Source organism: Apis cerana, linkage group LG14, assembly GCF_029169275.1.
Source record: "Apis cerana isolate GH-2021 linkage group LG14, AcerK_1.0, whole genome shotgun sequence".
NCBI lineage: Eukaryota > Metazoa > Arthropoda > Insecta > Hymenoptera > Apidae > Apis > Apis cerana.
In genome coordinates, this window is record NC_083865.1 from 5,579,165 (window position 1) to 5,599,383 (window position 20,219).

The 20,219-nt window shown below is 34.2% G+C and overlaps 1 protein-coding gene across 7 annotated transcripts in view; it reads right to left on the reverse strand.

Moving 5' to 3' along the window:
* Nucleotides 1-20,219, reverse strand: part of LOC108003135 (uncharacterized) — a 188,929-nt gene that overhangs the window by 26,709 nt on the left and 142,001 nt on the right. The window lies entirely within an intron of this gene.

Consider the following 20,219-nt stretch of genomic DNA (forward strand, 5'->3'; position numbering starts at 1 on the left):
CAGACACTATCGTATACATCGCGTAAAAACAATTTCAATAAATAAAATAACATCCAAAGAGAAAACCCTCGCTCCTTTTACTCATTGTACCTCTTTGTATTTTCATTCTTTCCATTTCGAATAATACAATCGTAATTCATCCACTTCATTTGAATAACGCTCGAGCCTAACTATCCACGAAACACTAAAGCGCGCTCGAAAAGAGCGTAAATTGAATAAAACTAACGTTCCCGGTAATATATTGCTTATAATTATACAGATTTCACTGTGATTAGACCCAGTTCACGACTCTATCTCCACCGATCTAATTTTCTTTCGCTCGTCCCCTCTCTTATTAAATATTAAAACAAACGTCGGAAAATCATTTTTTCCCCCTCCCCTTTTCTTCTCCATCACAAACTCGATCGCTCGAGGGGACATAACAAACGGGACCAGATAAGTTCGATAATCTGGTTTAAGAGGAAGTCGAAGAAATTACGAGTTCTTCCCCTTTACGAGTGTAATGTGCATCGTTGATAAACAATGTAGAATGAAGTAACGTTGGTGCATTTCAGGTAGCGCGCCGTGTAAACAAATTAAGAAGCACCATCGTGTTAATCTGGTCGCTTGATCGTGATAAGTGAGCTCGACGTGCATGTTAATGTCTCTATCTAAGTCTCGTGATCTCGATCTTTGACTTAATATTGAAATGGTAGCTCAACAGGGGTCCATGTCACGATTCTTTTTTTTCTTTTTTTTCCTTTTCCTTATTTTCTTGCTTCTGCTTGTTTGATTGACCGATTCTTTCGTTTTTTCTTTTCTTTTCTTTCCTTTTGTTTAATAATAGGAAAATAGGATAGATGTGATATCGATGATGGATATCATTTGATTCTATCGCGAGGAAATCATAAGGATTCTACGTTTACATGTTTGTAAAGATGTAAGATTAGATCTATTTGGTAATTGGAGAGAGAAGGAAGATGAGGTTGGAAATTACTGGTATGCAATGATATTGATTTGAGAATTATATTGGCGATTGAACGTTTGGAATTGGTAATTTAATTAAAGAAAATTTTATGCTATGTATTTGTACGTAGCTTCTTCTTCTTCTTCTTCTTTTTTTTTTTAATTAATAGGAAAATTAAAAGAAGATTATTCATATAAAAATGAAAGAAATAAATTAAATTTTTTAGCCATATTTTAATATAATTTCATTCATATTACTTTAATGATGAAAACAACAGTCATTTAATAACCGATGTTAAAGGTCAGGAAATTTCTATTATTAGATATTATTACTTAATCAATCGTATGATAATCGAATTTTTAAAGTAACGATTGATAAGATTTTATTCGAACACCGGTTTTATTTAATTTTCATAGGACGCTATTAAAATTTTATTTCAATTATAATAGATAATTTCGTTAATCGTGATCAAGGATTGGTAAAACGATATTTTCATGAATTGTCACGTTCGAAGGGTAGTTAAATTTTATTCGAATCATTATTATTCGATCAATTATTAAAATCGAAAATTGGTACTATTTCTATTCAAATTTCAATCTAATTAATCGTCACGATCAAAGATTATTATAATTTTATACGAACGATAATTAGATCGATCGAATAACGAATTAGTTAAATAATTTTTACCTAAGAGAAAGATAAATTTTCTTCGTCGACATTCGATATGAATCTAAATTAAAGAATATCGATTAAATCTGTAAACAACAATATTCGTAAAGCAATATGAAAGGAACGATGAAAGGAACGCGAATGAAAATTTGTCGAGGATATCTCGGTTCCCAAATAATTTTGAAGATAAAAGTAAAATAAAAATGAGATAATATGTATTTTAATTAGCCGACTAATTCCCATATATTTCTATTGCCTCGTTGCAGATTATTGATATATAGCAAATTAATCCCAAACAAATTTTTAATTATTAAAGATTTTTCGACGAATCGATCCACGAAATAACCAGGGTATATTTAAAAATTTTTAAAATACAGAAAGTCGATAGAAATATATGATCAATTTGCATGTAAATTCCACGTATGCAATAAACATTTCTTCGTTGGCCAATAAATTCTTACGAAATTACAGTGCGCATAAAACAAGAAAATTAAAAGATAAATAAAATTTTACCTGACCCCAATTTTACGAAACGCAAAAAATAAATTCTACTTAAAATAAAATATGTTTCCCGAGTCTTCAAGATTGGACACTTCTAATTAAATGCATCACTGATCTCAGAAATACCTATAATCATTTTGATATAATGACTATCTAATTATAGAGAAATATATTTTAGTTATTATATTAAATCTACGATATTTTGTTATAATATTAAAATTAATAATACTTTAATATTATAGCAAGAAATAAGACACAAATAAGAATTGCTTTCTTCCCAAAGTCATCAAAAGTTTCATTCCCCTTAAAATTAAAATCACGTCTATTTCATTAACTTCAACTAAATAAAATTTTCCACATCCCTCTCTTTCTCTCTTAAATCATCCTCTCTCTTTACATTAGTTACGCCAAAAGAAAATTCGTAAAATGATTCCACGATTTCACGTAACTGAAAAGAAAAAAAAAAAAGGGTGGAAAATCGTACGACGCGAGCGAATTATCGCGGAATAAAGTGAAAATGTGTGTTACTACGTGCCAAACCACTTTATCATCCCTCTATTGAGCTTATAATTAATAATTCGATAGCCGAGCTTATCAACCCCTCCCCCTCTCCCCTCTCCCCGCCTCGACTTGCCCGCGATCGTGGAGGAAAAGCTCGCGAGGAAAAATGTGAATTCGCGTGCCGTGGCCACAGTTAACCACCACAATCCTCTCTCTCGCTACCCTAATTACTAACCACAGGTTGTTACCCCATGCCGTGTCATTTGCACGACAACGTATCGTATTCAACGTCTTCGCGTGCAATTCCACGTTGGCCCGCCACAGTCGATTGTTTTAAAGTGTCGAACCCGTTCGAATCTCTCAAATTACGAACCCTTTGTCATCGTTGTTTCGTACGGTTGCTATTCTTTGAGAAGCTATGCTTGCTCTTGTTCTAGGCCGAAAAAAAGGGCTTAATTTCAAGCTCGAAGGAATCGTATCGAACAGAGGATTGATATTTATTTTCGATATTCGAATTTTTATCCATCCACTTGAGATTTTACTTGAGAGACTATTAAAGCGAAATCTTTCCTTTTTTTTCTGCAAATTTTAAATCCGAAATTTGTCAAGAATATTGCAAACATTATCAATGGTCAATATTTTTTGCGAAATTAATTTTTCTAAATTAGACAATTAGATAATTTGAATAAATCTTCTTCTCTTTAAAATTTAATTTTCTTTCAATTCACAATATTTCACAAAATTAATATTAATTTTTTCGAGATCACAGTTCACTTTATGACTCCATATTTTTCGTCTCGAATAAAGAAGAAGAAGAAGAAGAAGAAGAAGAAATTTTACCTGATTTAGAGCATCGTTGTCCCTCGCTAACGATGAATTACGCGAATCCTCGAACCGAGAAGAATTATAAACACGTAGACCAAGTAGTTCGAAGATCATAAACTCTTCATGAATTGTATTTCACCGACTCAATGTGTAACGATCCTCCGATTAATTCAAGCAGTCTGATAAATCCGTGATTTCACGGTTCTGCCTGGCTAGAAAATTAACATTTTCACCGTTTCGATACGATCTATTAAATAATCGACTCGAGGATGAATTAATATATCGATAGAATCTTCGCGAATGAAGTAGAATGAATTATATGCGAAGATTGAAATATCACTTTTTCTTCGAGAATACATGAATATAATAAGAAAGGGGTAAGGAAAAACAATTAAAAAGATTTGTTACAATATTAACCAGATGTTACACACATATTTACTGTAATTTAAATCTATTTTATCCTTATATTCTTAATATATAATCCAACTTTTAATGGATATTCCTGCAACTTTAACAAAATTTGTACAAAAGGTATGATAATGAATGTCTATCTATATATAATGAATAAATTCCATTTGAAATATCGAAACAAATAATTATTAAATTGATATATTAAAAATATTTGTGAAATCTATTTTATTAACAAGTTCGATGATATTAGAATCGAAACGATAATTAAATAATTGATATTTCACGGGAGAAGAGTATTAAAAATTGTCCCTCCTCCTTCCCCCTCTCTTACCTCATAGTATATGATATCTTTCCTGCCAATACAATTCTCAACAATGGCCCCACTGTTCTCGCGATCTTGCACACTGCAACCGCCATCTCAATCTAATCTTTTCGAGCATTTTAATTTAATTAGCAGGAAAACATTGTTTCCCTCCCTTTCTCTCCCAATGGATAGCGCAATGGAGCCTCGATAAATCCCAGGAAATCGGAATTTAATAATTAATTGCACGTATCGAGAGACGTAACGCTTCGAGCCTACTTACTCGCGAGATTTAGACGTGACTTGATAAATGAACGGTGATTCAACATCCGCTCGTTGATACCGTGATAAATAGCACGTAGCTATTAGGTCTCGTGCATGTTCGACACAATCGGGCAAAAATTGCGCGATCTAATGATCTGAGAGATGTGTGTGCGTGTATGTTTGCATCAGCTGGTTTCTCGAATTCATCTATCTCTTGTTGACAATGAGAATGAAAATAGAGAACGAAGACAATTCTGCTTTGGAGGAAAAAATTGAAGTAACAAATCCCTTAAAATCAATTTGTGTCTCCTTTGAATTCGGGTAATTCGAATTATTGCCACTCGAATTTTTCGAATAAAATTGTACGGTATACTACAGTGATGTAAACGTTCCATTGCAGAATTATCTTTTCTAAAAATTCGAAAAAATCTCTGTAAGAAGAATCTCGAAAATTAGGTTATAATTCTTCAAAAATAACAAATACCTTTATTCTAATCCTCGTCGAATTTTCCTTCGTTGAAAATTGTTCGCTCCAAGATTTGCGCAACGAGAACTTCACTAATTAAATATAAATCCTTTCTTCGATATAAAAATCAGCAAAATTCGATTCTTCTTCCAGCACGAGAGACGTAGCTTCGAGCGTGTTGATTTTCGGAGGGCACACACGCGAGTGACTTCAACGACGGGCGAAGAAGGTGCGCAGAAGAGCGAACAATGTTTACACGAGATATAAACACGAGAGAAAAACTCTCCGGCAATTCCTGGAATATGATTGTTTCGTCAGTTTAATCCGCAAAGGGAATACTCTTTGTATATTTGTATATTTGTATATTTGGTATTTAAGTTGCATGATACACTTCATCATAGACGCAAGATCGGTTCTTGCGTTATTACAGTATGTCGCAACGCTTAAGCTACTTCTTCGTGTTTTATTATGAAACGCAAAATTGCTTTCAGCTATGTTCGCGATCTCGGGAAGATAAAAGATCCCGCGATTTCTTTCCTTCCATTTTCCTTCACAATACGTATTTATAATATCACTGTAACAAATGGAACGATCCATAAAACGATATTCTTTTTCTTTTTTTTTCTTTTCTCGACAAATTTAAATCCAAGAGAATTATTTCTGCATAATTCTCTCAGAAGATACGATCGAGTCAACTTAGCCCATTTTAAAACGAAAGAAATTTGCTTTTTATATGAAACTATTTTAAACAAAAAAAGAATATTTCGTATTCCCATTTTCACGTAATTTGGTTAAAACTTTCTCGAAAATCATTTTTTCGAAAATCATGAAAAAGTTTTGTATTATAATTAAAATAAGAATATTAAATTTAATTGAAATTTCCTTTCGCTTTTTTTTTAATTTAAATTATCAAAATTATTCCAGAATCATCAACTTTAAATTTCACAATGCATATTCTCTCGAAAAATACAAGCCAATTCCTCGTGAAACCAGAGATACCATCTACACGGATCGAACCCGTTCGGAGCCACGTTCCAACGAAATGAATTTAATAAAATCGCGTATTCCCCGACAAATTTATCGATCGATCGATCGATCGGCAAAACTCTCGAATTCAATTTATCGTTAAACGTGAAATGTCGTGATTCACGTTTGGACGTTCGGCCAAGCTGGAGGAGCTATGAGGGATCCGTCGTAAATTTCGTGCTATTAAGTTGCATGCGAGCTCGGTGTGCAATCACGCCGAGCTGTATACTACGATTTTGCCACTGTACCGCAATTTAAACGTCATACCACAATTACGATCAAGAAACGTTGAAGCGTTTTAAAAGCTCCTCGGCCGTGGACTTTCTCGTAACACGTATCAGAAACACGTCGTCGTGTCTCTCGTGAGCGAAACAATTCCAGCGAGGGGGCTGTGTTCCAGCTCCAGAGGTTTGATATCTTTATCAAGTGTGTTGTTGCGCGCAACTGGAAACTTCTTGGAAACCATTAAACACCGGGACAGTGTTTAAATTTAATTCGAATTTATGGGGAAAAAACGATCGGCGCGAACGATCGAGAGAGATTAGAGGTAATTAAAGGAAACCTGGATGCATCGAGGAACAATTACGCTTAATTCCTTCGATCGATACTTTACGAAGCGCCACGGTCGAACGTTTTTACGAGGGGTTCGAAAGGGTTTGAAATATATTATTTATATTAGAGAAGAAAATATCGGTTTTAGATTCGTTGTTTTTCGCGTGCACGCGAAGCAACGTCTTATCGTGTCCCCTGAATTTTTAGAAATGAAATTTCTGAATTTCATCGTGTGTCTCGGGGATATAAAATTTTCTAAACAATTTCTGTTTCCATGCGCTGGTATAATAGATGTAATTTAGAGCTTTTAAACCTCGTTATCACTTGATAAATACGAATAATACGGGATTCATTTCTATGGAAATTTTTTTTATCGATTATACGATAGCGTAAATAGGTGCACTACAAACTGAACAAATAATATTATTTCCTTATCCGAGCGAGCAAAATTTATCACGAATTGTGCAACTAGTCTCTTCCATCGATGAAATAACATTCGCGCTTCGAAATTTGCGTAAAAATTTCGATAAATACTTCGCAGAAATCGAGATCGAAGACAAAACATCCCGCGAGAAAATAAATCAGAGTCGTTCCCTCATTCAGTGAAAAGCAACCGTCAATTTCCACCGAGGAAATTGATCTTTTCCCGTTTCCCGTGATAATCTAGCCTACACTATCTAGCTGCTCTGGAATCACACGTTTCTAACCCTTTCTCGAATCGTCGGCCACTCTTTTTTTACAGGTGCTATCGTTAAAAACAATATACTGGAGCCGCAAATCGCTTTAATGACCGGACACCGGTCAAATATGCAACTGCACGATTATCTTTCGCGATTTCTTTTGCGCGTGTGCGCCAACTGGTTCGACTCGTAGCCGACAATTGCTTTTTTGCGATCGCTCGAGTTTTAGATTGAACGCTACAATTTCTGTTTCGCGTGGAATACGAATAGTTTCTTTGAAGCTTCGAGCTTGAAACAATGAATATTTGTTATTCATTAAAGCTCTATTCTTATCTTTATCATGATATATCGTTACATCGATGTCTTACATTCTTATTATTATTAAATTGAAACTTATTTAAATGGAAAGAATATGAAATTGAAATTTATCCAAATGGAACAGTATCGTCCAATTTTCAAAACGTTTTGGGATCCCAATCGTCAAAAATAATTGATTTAATAAAAATAAGATTTAATTTATTCTAATATCCAAAATTCTTTTAAAATAAATTAAAGAATTGCACAGAATTCACGAAACTTTTTGTGCGTATACCTAATAATTTGGGAATAATAATGTGCCATTACAGTTAACGTGTATTGTATACCTATGGGGGTGTGGGTGGCACGAGGGATGAGACGAGCTGAAGTAACAGAGAAGCAAGTCAGAAGATAATAAAAGAGATCCTTATCGTCAGAGACAATTAGCGAGGCATATAAATACACGGTTTATTTATAGTCAGCCGTATCTTTTCCACTGCTTCTTCGAGAGGATACCTCGTCTTCCATGTTGGATACTGTCCTTACTAATACTGGCTATTTTATCGATGTCGCTTTTCTCTCGATTGATCCACGACAATGACAAGTGAAAAGCGGTTGATTAAAATGACGTTGAACGCCTATTTTTAGCTCGAGATTAATCCCTTTTATCTTTTTTTATTAATAAAATAATTTGTTTGTATCATTTTGAAAATTACCATCAGTTTATATTTCTTTTCTGTTATTTAATTTTCTTGTTTAATTTATTATTTTATGTTTTTCTTTTTTTCTTTAGAAAAATATATTTAGGCTTAAGATAGATCAGATTAATGAAATATTAATTGATTTTCCTTTTAGTCTCCTATTTACATTTGAAAAATAATAAAGTCGATATGATTGGAAATATTATTTCTAAATCGAGCACGAGATTATAGAAAGTTAATTAAAATTAAGTTTTACAAAAGAAATTTCACTAGAATTGCAGTAATTCTGATAAGATTTGATAAGAGAAACGGATTTTTTATTCGTGAAACGAAGCTTCGTAGATTATTCATCTGCCGTGAAAGGGAATTGCAAATTTTCACAGATTTACAAGTGTGAAATAAAAATATCGATATCTCGATTAGAAATTATGATTTCAGAGAGTTTCGCAATTTGTAAGTATCTTATCAACAGGGGATTCTCAAATTTGTCAATGATAAAGATAATATATAGAATTGAAACGAAGGTGGTTCGAGTCTATCAGAACTATCGATTCAACGAGAGTCTGATAAGGGCTTGCCGATATCGAACGGTTAAAAAGCGACAGCTAATGAATCTCGCGATTCCAGTTTCAGAATAACATCCGGAATCCGGTAGGTTTTTATCTTATCTTGGAAAAAGATACAAGCTTTCAGATTCTAAATATTATATCCGTACCCGTGTTAATTCGATATTCGTGTTCTCAAAAAATCCCTTTCGTACGATGTACGAACACTTGATTTGGTAATAAAAAAAAAAAAAGAAAGAGAGAGAGAGAGAAAGAAAAGAAGAATTATTTGCGTTTTTTTTTAACAAATATGCCGATAATAAATTATTATATAAAGTATTTATCATGGACGATAACTGAGCATAACATATAAAGAATAAAACATGTAAATTAACACATTATGCACATTAATAAATGAAAACAAATTGATATCGAGAAATAAACAACGAGTTTTGCAATTCCAGTGGATCTATATTGAATTAAAAAAAAAAAAAGAAGAAAAATATTATTGCTTGAGATATCAACGAATCTGATCAAGTAAGCTACTTAATTAACTCGGGGATTGTCGAGGAAAAAATAATTTGACATTTGATATTTTATAATTGAAAATTTTTCGCGTGATTGGTAAAAATAATCATTTAGTTAAAATAATATATAAAAAGTTGAAATTTAATTTAATAATTTAAAATTTTATAAAAGGAGGATGGAGATTCGGAATGTTTCTCAAACCAATTAAAATTTGATAACTCGAATAAAAAAAAGGAATCAGCAGTAAAAGTTTTTTATATTCGTGAAACACATCTGCGCAATTATTAAACTTCAAGATTACGTTAACCTCCACATTTTCTTGTCTACGAACAAAAATATATATCTTCGAGTATAATAAAAATCCAAATACATTTGTTTCGAAAATGATTAACCCTAACCTACATCTTCATTCTTACACAATAAACATTTAAACTTCAAACTTTTAAATCCATCTTCCGTATCTTACAATCTACATTCTATATTCAGAAAAGCGTATATATAAAAGTCTCTTCGAGTACCAAACCTATATTCTACTTTATATACTTTATACTCACTAAGCACTGTGAAATTTGCGCGATCTACAATCTATTAAAATTCCAAAAAACATTCGTTCCACTACTCATCTCATTTTCAACGTTCGTTCATAGATCGTAGACACCGACACGAGGGAGAGAGAGAGAGATTCGTTCGTGAGAAAAATTCGTCTCTCGAAGGATAGAAAGGTCACGTGCAAGAGCTGCCTGGTTGCCTAGCACAGACTGGTAACGCCATCTCGAGGAATTCGATCTCGAAGGCCGAGGATGATTCAATTTGTCGGTCGCTCTCTCGCGTTTCTTGGGGGCCCGTGGCGAGATTCACGTTGCTACACGCAAACCACGCTCTCGAAAATTAACTCGTGACCCAACCGCGTCGTTTTAACATCACTAGTGGTAGTGGTAAGTAACACCCAGTACCCAGTGTTGCTGATATATACGAAGAGGAAGAGGGAGAAAGGAAGGAGGGAGACAGAGAGAGAGAGAGAGAGAGTAGAAAGGTAGAAAATGAAGAGATCCCTAAGCGCTAAGAACGAAGGAGGAGAAAAGCTTGGAATAGGGGATAAAACGAAAGGAGAACGAGTAAAGAGTAAAGAGGGATGGATAGTGGGAAGAGAGGGATAGAAAGAAAAGAAGTTTTGAAAAGGGACTAACGACCGGCAGTTAACGACGGCTCTGAAATTGCTGGTTGCCCGCTGCATCCTCCACGGCCGACCTGGCCGAGAATTATTAAACTGTAGTTTAGTTTAAATTAAGTTATTACCCCGGAGAACCGTCCCCGGCTTCGTTTTGTCCCTTTTTCTACACGACTATGACCCCTTCGACACCCCTCTGTTACGGGGGAGTGAAACACGCGTTTTTCTCTTACCAGTGCTGGGATCGGGAGGATTCTTCTCTATCGTCGAACAGGGGCCATTATCGCTTTTCCATTTCAACTTTCATCGAATGGAAGGATCCTGGAAGGATTCGTGGACGATTGAGAAATTTGTAAGGATGGAATAGGATGTGTGTGTATGTATTTCCTTTTATAAATTGTCGAGGAAGTAAGAAAAATATCGAGCCAAGTGTTTTTTATTGTTTGCGTTTGAAATTTTTTTGAGAAAGTTTGGTTTTTTAAAGAATCTTCCTGAGATTATGAATAATTGAGAAATGGAATGAAATGTGTATAAAATTTTTATAGATATTGAGGAAGGAAGTTCTTTTTTTTTTTTCATTATTATTTTTGTTGAAAGTTGATTGAGATTTTGAGAAAGTTTTCCTTTATTCCTGGGAAATAAAAAATAGTAAAAATAACGTAATAACTATATAATTTGAGACAGATATATAGTTTTCAAAATTCATGCCATCGATATATGCGTCGCTATTTTTAAACATTTTTTTAAACTCGATTTCTGGAAATGGACAAAATAAACTTTGTTTATTAAATGAAAAAAAATTAATTCGAATCAACGCCCATATTTATATCCAATATCCATCGCAAAAGGTTAATAAGTTGAAGGAATGTCGCTTCTTATTTCACGGCATCCAAATGACTTCGGCTTCTTTTCAGAAGCGGTTATCGTTGGGCATCCTGTCATTATTTTACGATTAGACGAAACGAACGGACTAGCATTAGGCGGGTTGACACAAAAACCACTGATTTGTCGAGCTGGATGAAAGCGATGGGGAAGATGAATCGATGGAAACGCGATGGGACATACATATATATATATAAAGAGAGAGAGAAAAAAAAAGAAAAAGCTTGGAATTAACGATCCTCGGTTGAGATCGCTTACGGAAGCTCGAATAAATCACATTATCAACATGTCTCTGCGTTACGTCTCAATCTGTGATCCATCATCGTAAACGTGGAAGGTTTTAAACTAACAACGCAGCATGATAACTCGTTCTTCTCTATCTTAAACATCAGAAAAAACCATTGCAAAATAGCAATTTTACGTATCATGTATCTTCAATGAACAAATTTCTAACTCTTTTTTCTTTTTTGAAATTCGAAGAATAGAAATAAAGATTATTAAAATGAATCAGATTATTAAAATTCACTTAAAATGCACAAAATGAAATTAAACAAAAAAAAAAAAGGAAATATTCAAAATCCCAATATTTTTCCAAATTTTCTTATTCCTTCAAATACTTAAGAATCAAAAAACCAAAAATACTACACAAAAGTGAGAAAAATATCGATCCAATATCAACTATATCCATTAAATACGCCCTACGAGGTTTAAAAATCAGAAAATAAAACACCTCCACTAAATCATCCACTTTCCAATTTCAAATTCCTTCGATTTCTTTCGCGTAAAATTAAACCTAGAAAATGGGAAGTTTTACGCAAGATGAAAAGAAACTGAATTCCTCGCACACATACTCGCTGCCGAAATAAGAAAATCCCCCATAAATTCGAAAGCAAAATTCGAAGCGTCATCAATCATAGGGGGCATCACACGCGCGCGGCCAGAAATTAACGCGATACAGATCGGCGCTCGCTTGTTCCCGCTTTCATCGTCGGCATGAGCCGAGGAGAGGACTTCATCTGGCAAAGGGTTTCGCCTCGGTGTCGCGAACCGGTCATTATTCACGCGTTTCCACGTAATCTGCTCGTAGCGGATCGTGCAATTTCCACGAACGTAGCCGTGGATCGAGCGATCAAGACGGATCGCCGCGATTTAGAAGCCCGGCCCGAGGAGCAAACACCGGATAGGCGTGTACCGACGGCAAAAGGGCAACGATTTCTCCTTTCCTGCTCTAACGATCGCTTGTATGCGCGCGAGAGAAAAAGAGAGAGAGGGAGAGAGGGAGAGAGAAAAGGAAAAAGTTTAACGATCGTGTAAAGCGTACGCACGCGACTACGTGCGAGCATCCTATCGCTGGACAATTATGTAAACGAGACTTTTCTTCTGGCCCTTTTCGCCTTCTGGAGTACGTGTTAGGGAAATTGCGGTTGATCCGCGTTTCTTCGAAATGAGAGGTGTGAGAGCGCGCGCGTTGCTCTTCGTGCGATTAATGAAGATGTTGGGAAGAAGTGTTTGATTGTGTTCGAGGAGGGATCGAGGAGGTTTCCTTCCGATTCTGGAATTTGATTATGATAATTGGAAATTTTTTCGGAATGATGGATATATAAGTTGTGTTTTTTTTTTCTTTTCTTCTTTCTCGATTTAATAATTGAACCGTTGATATAACGTTTACAGCAATTTTGTTTAATCGTTGTATCTATTCTTCTATTTTTCTATATCGATTGGATCGTGCCTGATTTTTTTAAACGGGCAATAAGAAACATAATGTAATTATGATCCACGATTTCTTTCTCGTAAAAATACTCCATATTACGTACACCAACATTCACATTTCTTCTCGAAGGAAAACAAATTCTATTAGTAAGTACTCCTATGTACTTCTGCTTATTATTATTTTAACAAATTATTACTTTATTCGCAACTTTCTAAACCAGCTTTCTTCCAGAAGCCACTACAACTTTTTCCTCCTTTTTTTCCCAAGAGGAAAAAAAGAAAAAAGAAAAGAAAAAGAAAAAGAAAGAAAAAAGAAAGAAAAAAAGAGAGGAAGAAAACGAATTAAAATTAACGTTACGCCCAAAAGCGTCCCCGCCATCGCGCCACCGCGTGAATTTCTTCAAACTCGTGCAATTAAGGTGAACAAACTCGGACACGCTCCAATTAAGCACAACACCCCTTCGAACAAACCAGAAACGTGTTTGTCCAAAACCCAAAAGCGGCGTGCTCGAGCGAATTAAACTCAAGAACGGCGCAACTTCCTGCCCCTGATAACGAGGAAACTTTAACCCCCTCTCCCCATGTTTAACCCCTGGACCGATTCAACCAACCAGCGACGACGTTTCTCGTCACACCATTGTGCAACGGATCCCAGGCCCGTAAGCGCGGCCCGACACATGCCCCACGCTTTATTCATACCACTTTATTCGCTCTTTTCGACCACTTTCTCACCGGTTTATCCGGATTTTATCCCCCGAGCGGAATATTAATTAGCCGCTTGTCACTGGCCAAACTGGCGATATCCTCCCAGCGTTAATTTCCTATATAATGTATTTGGCGTAATTAGCTCGACGCTCGAGGGCGCCGCTAATAAAGAGGAAATTATTGGATTCCATCGGATCCGATTCAGATAAACGGTCCCGCGATCGCTTCGTTTAACCGGCGGATACGATACCGATGATCCCTATTTTCCATGGGAAAATTAGCGCCTCTTCTTGGCTGAACAAGAAGCCTCGTCGAACCGGAGGACCGGAGATAATAATATTTTGCGCAAATTGTTTTCTTAATTGGGTTTGACGAGAGGGAAGAGGGGAGAGAGAGAGAAAGAGAGAGAGGAATAATCCGTTCGGAATAATAATTTGTTTGCCCGTTCGATTAAAACTTTTTATTCGAGAATATAACACCGTGACTCATTCGGTCACGTGAACACGCGTTGTCTTTATTACTTTTCCGATGTGAGCGAGGAAAATAATTAAGAGGATTAATACGATACGGCAATTGAAAATATCAATATTCATTTACAAGTTTGCATGCAGAGATTGGAGATATATATTTCTTAAAATAGATACGGGATGGTGTGCGAACGAATTTTCATCGCGTTGATATTTGTTACACGAGAATACGAGTATATATATCGAGACGAAGTTATGGTTAATGCAAAAATTAAATTGCGTCTAATTTTTTAATCTACGTTGACACGATATAAATAATTATTGATTCGAATGAAAAGTATTTTTCTTGTCTATATATAAAATGTTATCGTGAAAAGAAGAGATTGTTGTTGTTGTTGTTGTTGTTATTATTATTAATTCAATATATAATTTCGAAGGAATATTTTAAATAAACGTGAAACATACTTTTCAAAGCCACGGGCTCCGTTATTTCATTTTAACAGAAACTATTTCAAATGAACAGATTAAGAGAAAAAAAAAGAAAAAAAAGAAAGAAAAGAAAAAAAAAGAAAAAAGAAAAGATTGTCCAAATGAGAATTTCTCTTCGATTTCTCCTCTGTTCCTTTCATTTTGTTCATTTCAATTTAATACCGAAAACTTAATATATTAAGATATTTCCGGATCGAATCATTAATCAGAAAACAATCTTAACGATTCAGATTTTAATTATAATTGTAATTACAACGGATCGCGGCATGTCGCGAGAATTAAATGAAAAAAAAAGAAGAAAGAAAGGAAGGAGGAAAGGAAGGAAGAAAGAAAGAAAATAGAGAATTTACAGAAACAATTTACGCAATTTTTCGCACGTTCTATCTCGTGTGCTTGTTAAACGGCGACTAAATAGCACGGTTTAAATAGATTAGGCGCGATCTGGGAGGGTCAACTATGAAAAGGTTGATTTAGAATCGTGGTTTCCAAACGATGGCTCGGATCCATCGTCACGGAATGTTAGCGAAGAGAATTTAGGTAGCCGATGTATTCGAATCCGAATGGAATTTTTTAATTATAAATGGAATATAATACCCACGAATATGTATGCTATGAAGTTTGAAAGTTTTTTTCTATTTTTCATTGCCCGGAGGAACAGGATGTGTATTTTAATTAAAAAATTATGGATGAAGCGATCTGTAATGATTTTATCATTTTCTAAATTGAAGAAGAATCAATTTAATCCTGAATACTTTTTTTTTTATTCAGTTAATTTATAAATTTGAAAGAATATTAAGAAGATCTTTTTTTCTTTTCTTTTTTTTTTTTAATAAATAAATTCGAGTGTTTTAATTTAAAGATTTAATAATAAGATGATAAATACTGTAATGATTAATCCATTGTTAGGAATGTATGGAAGATGGTAATAATGATGTTTATATAAATATTCATAAATAATGTAATTATCAGAGCTTACTTTGTTATATAAGTATATTATATTTGATATTTTATATATTATTTTATGTTATAAATATTGAAATCACGCGAGTATATTATAATTATCAAGATGTTACAGATATATTGAAATTTTAATAAGTTTTTATTAATTCCGATATGATTTATTTCACGACAATTAACAAATTTGTTAATAAACCAAGTGAATTTTAAAAGTTAAAAGCCCGCGTAATCATTTAATTTAATATAAAATTGTAAAAATAATATAAAATAAAAGTCTGTAAATCAGAAAAACTTCAACTTGTTGATTCATTAATATTATTAAGTATTAAAAATATACAAATTCAGAATATATTCAACAACATTTCGAGATAAGAAAATAGATAATAAAGCCTAGAGATAACGATATCGAGAAACATAAAAATATTCTCAAATAACAAGAATCGTAAATCTAGAATTGCGAAGGTGGGCTGTTCTTTAAATAGAATAATCACAAACTTATTACCAACAACGTGATAAAACTTCAATAACCTTCAATAAACTTCTAAAAGAATCTAATTTCACGACGATGTTTTTAACGAGATAAATAACTGTACCGTAATAATATACCGAGAAAATAAATAATATATGAAAAATCAAAAATACACCTATATACCATATCTACTGAAATTACTTAAAACTGTTCAAAGAGGGGGGGGAAAAATAAAAAAGTAAAAATAAAAAAATAAAAGTAAATAAAGGAATAAAAAAATAAATAAAAATAACAAAATAATTTTAAGTTTATCAAACAGTGGCCCATCAAAGAAACCAGTCTTCAATTACAATTCCACGAAAACCGATCAATTTCCTCGAGCTATCCTTATTACTAAAATAACTCAATAACTCGGGACGGAGGACTATAATCAGTTCACGATAATTACTCGTCGTGAACAGTCCCTCGGAATTAATTGGTCGTAGGAGATCGAATACGAAAATTTCACGTAATTTCCCGTCAAAATGGGAATAAAACATGGCGAGGGAACGATAAAATAAAACCGGCGGTGAAAAACAATAAAACCACCAGCCGATTATCGACGTCCGAACTTCGATTACTCCCCCGTCTAATTAAATGGGAGACCGTGCCCGAGATAGTTTCCAGTTTCTTGTCAGTTACTTTCTCTATTATACCTTTTTATCAATTACGAAAGTAGCGGATTAAAGAGATATATCTTTAATATTCGGGAGAGAAAATAATGGGGGACAGTTTGAGAAATTGTATCTCTAGATACGCTGCGCCTATATATCTATTCTCTTTTCTTAATATTTCTTTTTTTATATACCGGATAATTAATTTGAATACAAAAAAAATTGCAAAAAGAATCAAGAACGTATCAACTTTTGGATAAATATCGAAATTATAGTCGAAAAGACGGATCGCATCCAATATCTCCACGATCAATTTACAATGAATTGGCTGTTCACGGGACATCTTCGATCGAATCGTTCCCTAATCGTTCAAAATTGATTGCAATGACCAATAAATTAACTGGAAACGAGATGCTCGTTCGAGATGTTCGAAGGTTGGGAAAGAAGAGGATGAAAAGAAAGCGAGACACCTCGCGGTGCTGATCTCTCACGGCTGTCAGACGTGACACGTTTATCTTAAACAGCGTTACGTTCAACACTCGAGGAACTCATTAGTTAGGTTGCGCACATGCAGTTCGCGTTTTACGTTCACGCTTGCCTACGTTCGTTGGCCCATTAGCAAAATTAGAAAGAGAATATTATTTTAAACGCGCCGCGTGCTGTGAAAACGCTCGAAAGAATTGCGAGTTTCGCTTTGAACCGCTCCTTGTCCTTCCTTTTTATCATTTTTTTCTTCCTTTTCTTCTTCCTTCACCTCTCGATCTTTCACTTTCTCGATCGTATTTTTCCAAATATCTGTGCACCTACATCTTGTGAAATTTTCTCTTTCGCTTCTTTAATTTATTAACAGTTCTCGCGAATAGAAGAATATTTGCGAGTTTAACGAATGCTGTTCATTCTTTGAAGTTAAACTTTTTCTTAATCTAATACAGTTTCTCCGGTTTCAAGAATGGAAAAACCGATTGGTAAAATTATTACGGAAATCAACGAATCAATTAGCGGTTGTAATTGAAATACTTGTTTACATCGAAACTATATTTTTAGATTTTTAGAATAATTAGAAGATATCAGTAAAACGATCATTTCAAACAGAAAAATGTGGGGAAAATAATAAAAATATTACTCGCTATCCCGATTGATAAGCGTACAAGACTCGGTAACGAAACATTATATTTCACGGGAAAAAGGAAAAAGAAAAAACAAGAAAAAAAAGAAGGAGGAGGAAAAAATAAAATTACCGAGAATTCATGCGAATAACCCGGAATATCGTGTGAACTCTAACAACAAAATTATCATCGAAAAAAAACCGAACAATTTGTTTTCGAAGCTGACGCTCGTAAATCTTCGATGATTCGATCATAATATTCTGGAACGACGAGTCATCCGCCATCGATAAATAAAAACAGAAATCATTGCCAAGAATATGGTCAAGATTGCCACGGTTTTACGCAAGTTTCCAACGAAACGGAACCGGGAGGGAAAAAAAAAGTTTCGAGGGAGAAAGATGGAAAAGAGAGTGGAAAGAGAGAGAGAGAGAGAGAGAGAGTTAAGTGGCGCTCCCTTCGAGGTATAAACAAGCGTTAGGGACATGAATGGGATCACGTAAAAAACAGATTTCCACCCTCGATCTCGTACACGAAACGTGATTTCAGGCCGTCAACTTGGAAGGAAGGGTGGAAAAAGGGCGTTGCGGATTGGGGCTAACCCTGTAAGCGATCCCAGGGGCTCGTCAGGAACGATCTTATGATTGACCGTGTTACGACACTCCCTATAGACCATTTTCCGAACGTATCCTGGAAATACGTTCGAACTGGAGGCCGATACAGGAGGAGGAAGCGCGCGTGTGGCTCGAGATTCGATTCGAATGGGCTATTTGGGGTGTTTGGGGTGGCTGGGATTGAACTGCGATCGAGGATATTCGATTGTATAATCCTTTGCTTCGCGTTGCACACTGGATGGTAATTTTGATTATTTATTAATTAAGTGAAAGGTAAATTTATTTATTATTAATTTTATCTTAAAATTGATAAGAATTGCTTTTTTTTTAAATTTAGAATGTACACAAGATGCAAAAAGATTTCAAAGAAGACATTTTTATTATTTAATTTCTCCTTTTGTAATTGTATTTATAAAAAATTTTTAAGGTATGGATGAATGCCTGCAGTTTATTCGAAAATTGATAATAGAAATTTTTTTCCATAAGCCAATGAATGATTTTGGTTTCTGAAAGGCTCAAAGAGGAAGTTAATCATGAGATTTCACATTTTTATGGATAACGTTGTCATAATTTTTGTAATGTTCGTATTAATTAATGTCGCAATTATTAATTTTTTTAATAATTCCCGTTTAACACGTTTGGTCGGTAAAACCTATTTCTTTCTAGGAATTACTATATTTAAAATTTTACACTAACTTGTCGATTTAAAGAAACTTGCGAAATTCATATATCCCATAGCCGAAAAGTAATGCATCATCGAAATAATCGAAGGTGATTTTAAATTATCGGAAATATTGTAATTCCTGCTAAGCTTGGAAACGTGAAACTGGTTCCATATCGCATTATTAAAATATTAATGTGAGACATTCCGGCGCATTTACTTATTATAAATAATCCAGCTTATGATAATCATTTCGCTACGCCTGACTCACTAGACGCTTAACAATAATGTTTATGCCGTTGTGCAAAATGTTAACCGAGTTACACTTCGTGAAATATAACAACTATACGATTCCATCCGGTAATAGATGAAATTATTTCGCGAGCCCCTGTTAAAATTTTAAACCACGCATTGTATGCATTAATAACGCGAGAGGGGGGGAAAAAGTAGGAGACAAACAAGTTGCTTCGATATAACGCGAAGTGAAAAATTTATTTTTAGTGAAAAAAAATTTTAACCAAATTAAAGATAATTTTCTCCTAATAAGGAATAAATTACCAATTTACTACAAAAAAAGAAGAAAAAAAATATTAAAATTTAAGGTACTTTTTTTCATCAAAACGAAATATCATTCGTTGAGATTCGATAGAGATTATTAGACAATTAATTGATAATTTTTTCCTTCGTAAACCCGTTCGACATTTTATCAAATATGCGAGGAAGCCAGTTTCTAATCGTTTTAATATAACCAAGATTAGAAGCACGGAATAACAGTTTAATTTTCCTAGTTAAATCGAGCAATAAACTATCGAGCAATCTGCAAGTTCCCTATCTTATTTGCCTCAAAATTGCAGCTTATCGCAGCATAAGTATGCAAACTATCGTTAGTAAGGAAACCTGGCAATGAATTCGAAATTGAGTTTCAATTTAGTCCAAAAGTGGATCGGATACCTCTCTCTCTTCTCTCATTATTCCACTTTTTCCCTCCGATTAAACGGTTTTAAAAACGACCGATACAATAAATCGACACACACAATCTTGTGCACAAATATTATAAATAAAACTCTTAGAAAAAAAACGACCAAAGTGAAACAAACAAAATCGAAACAATCTCGCAAACAAACGTAA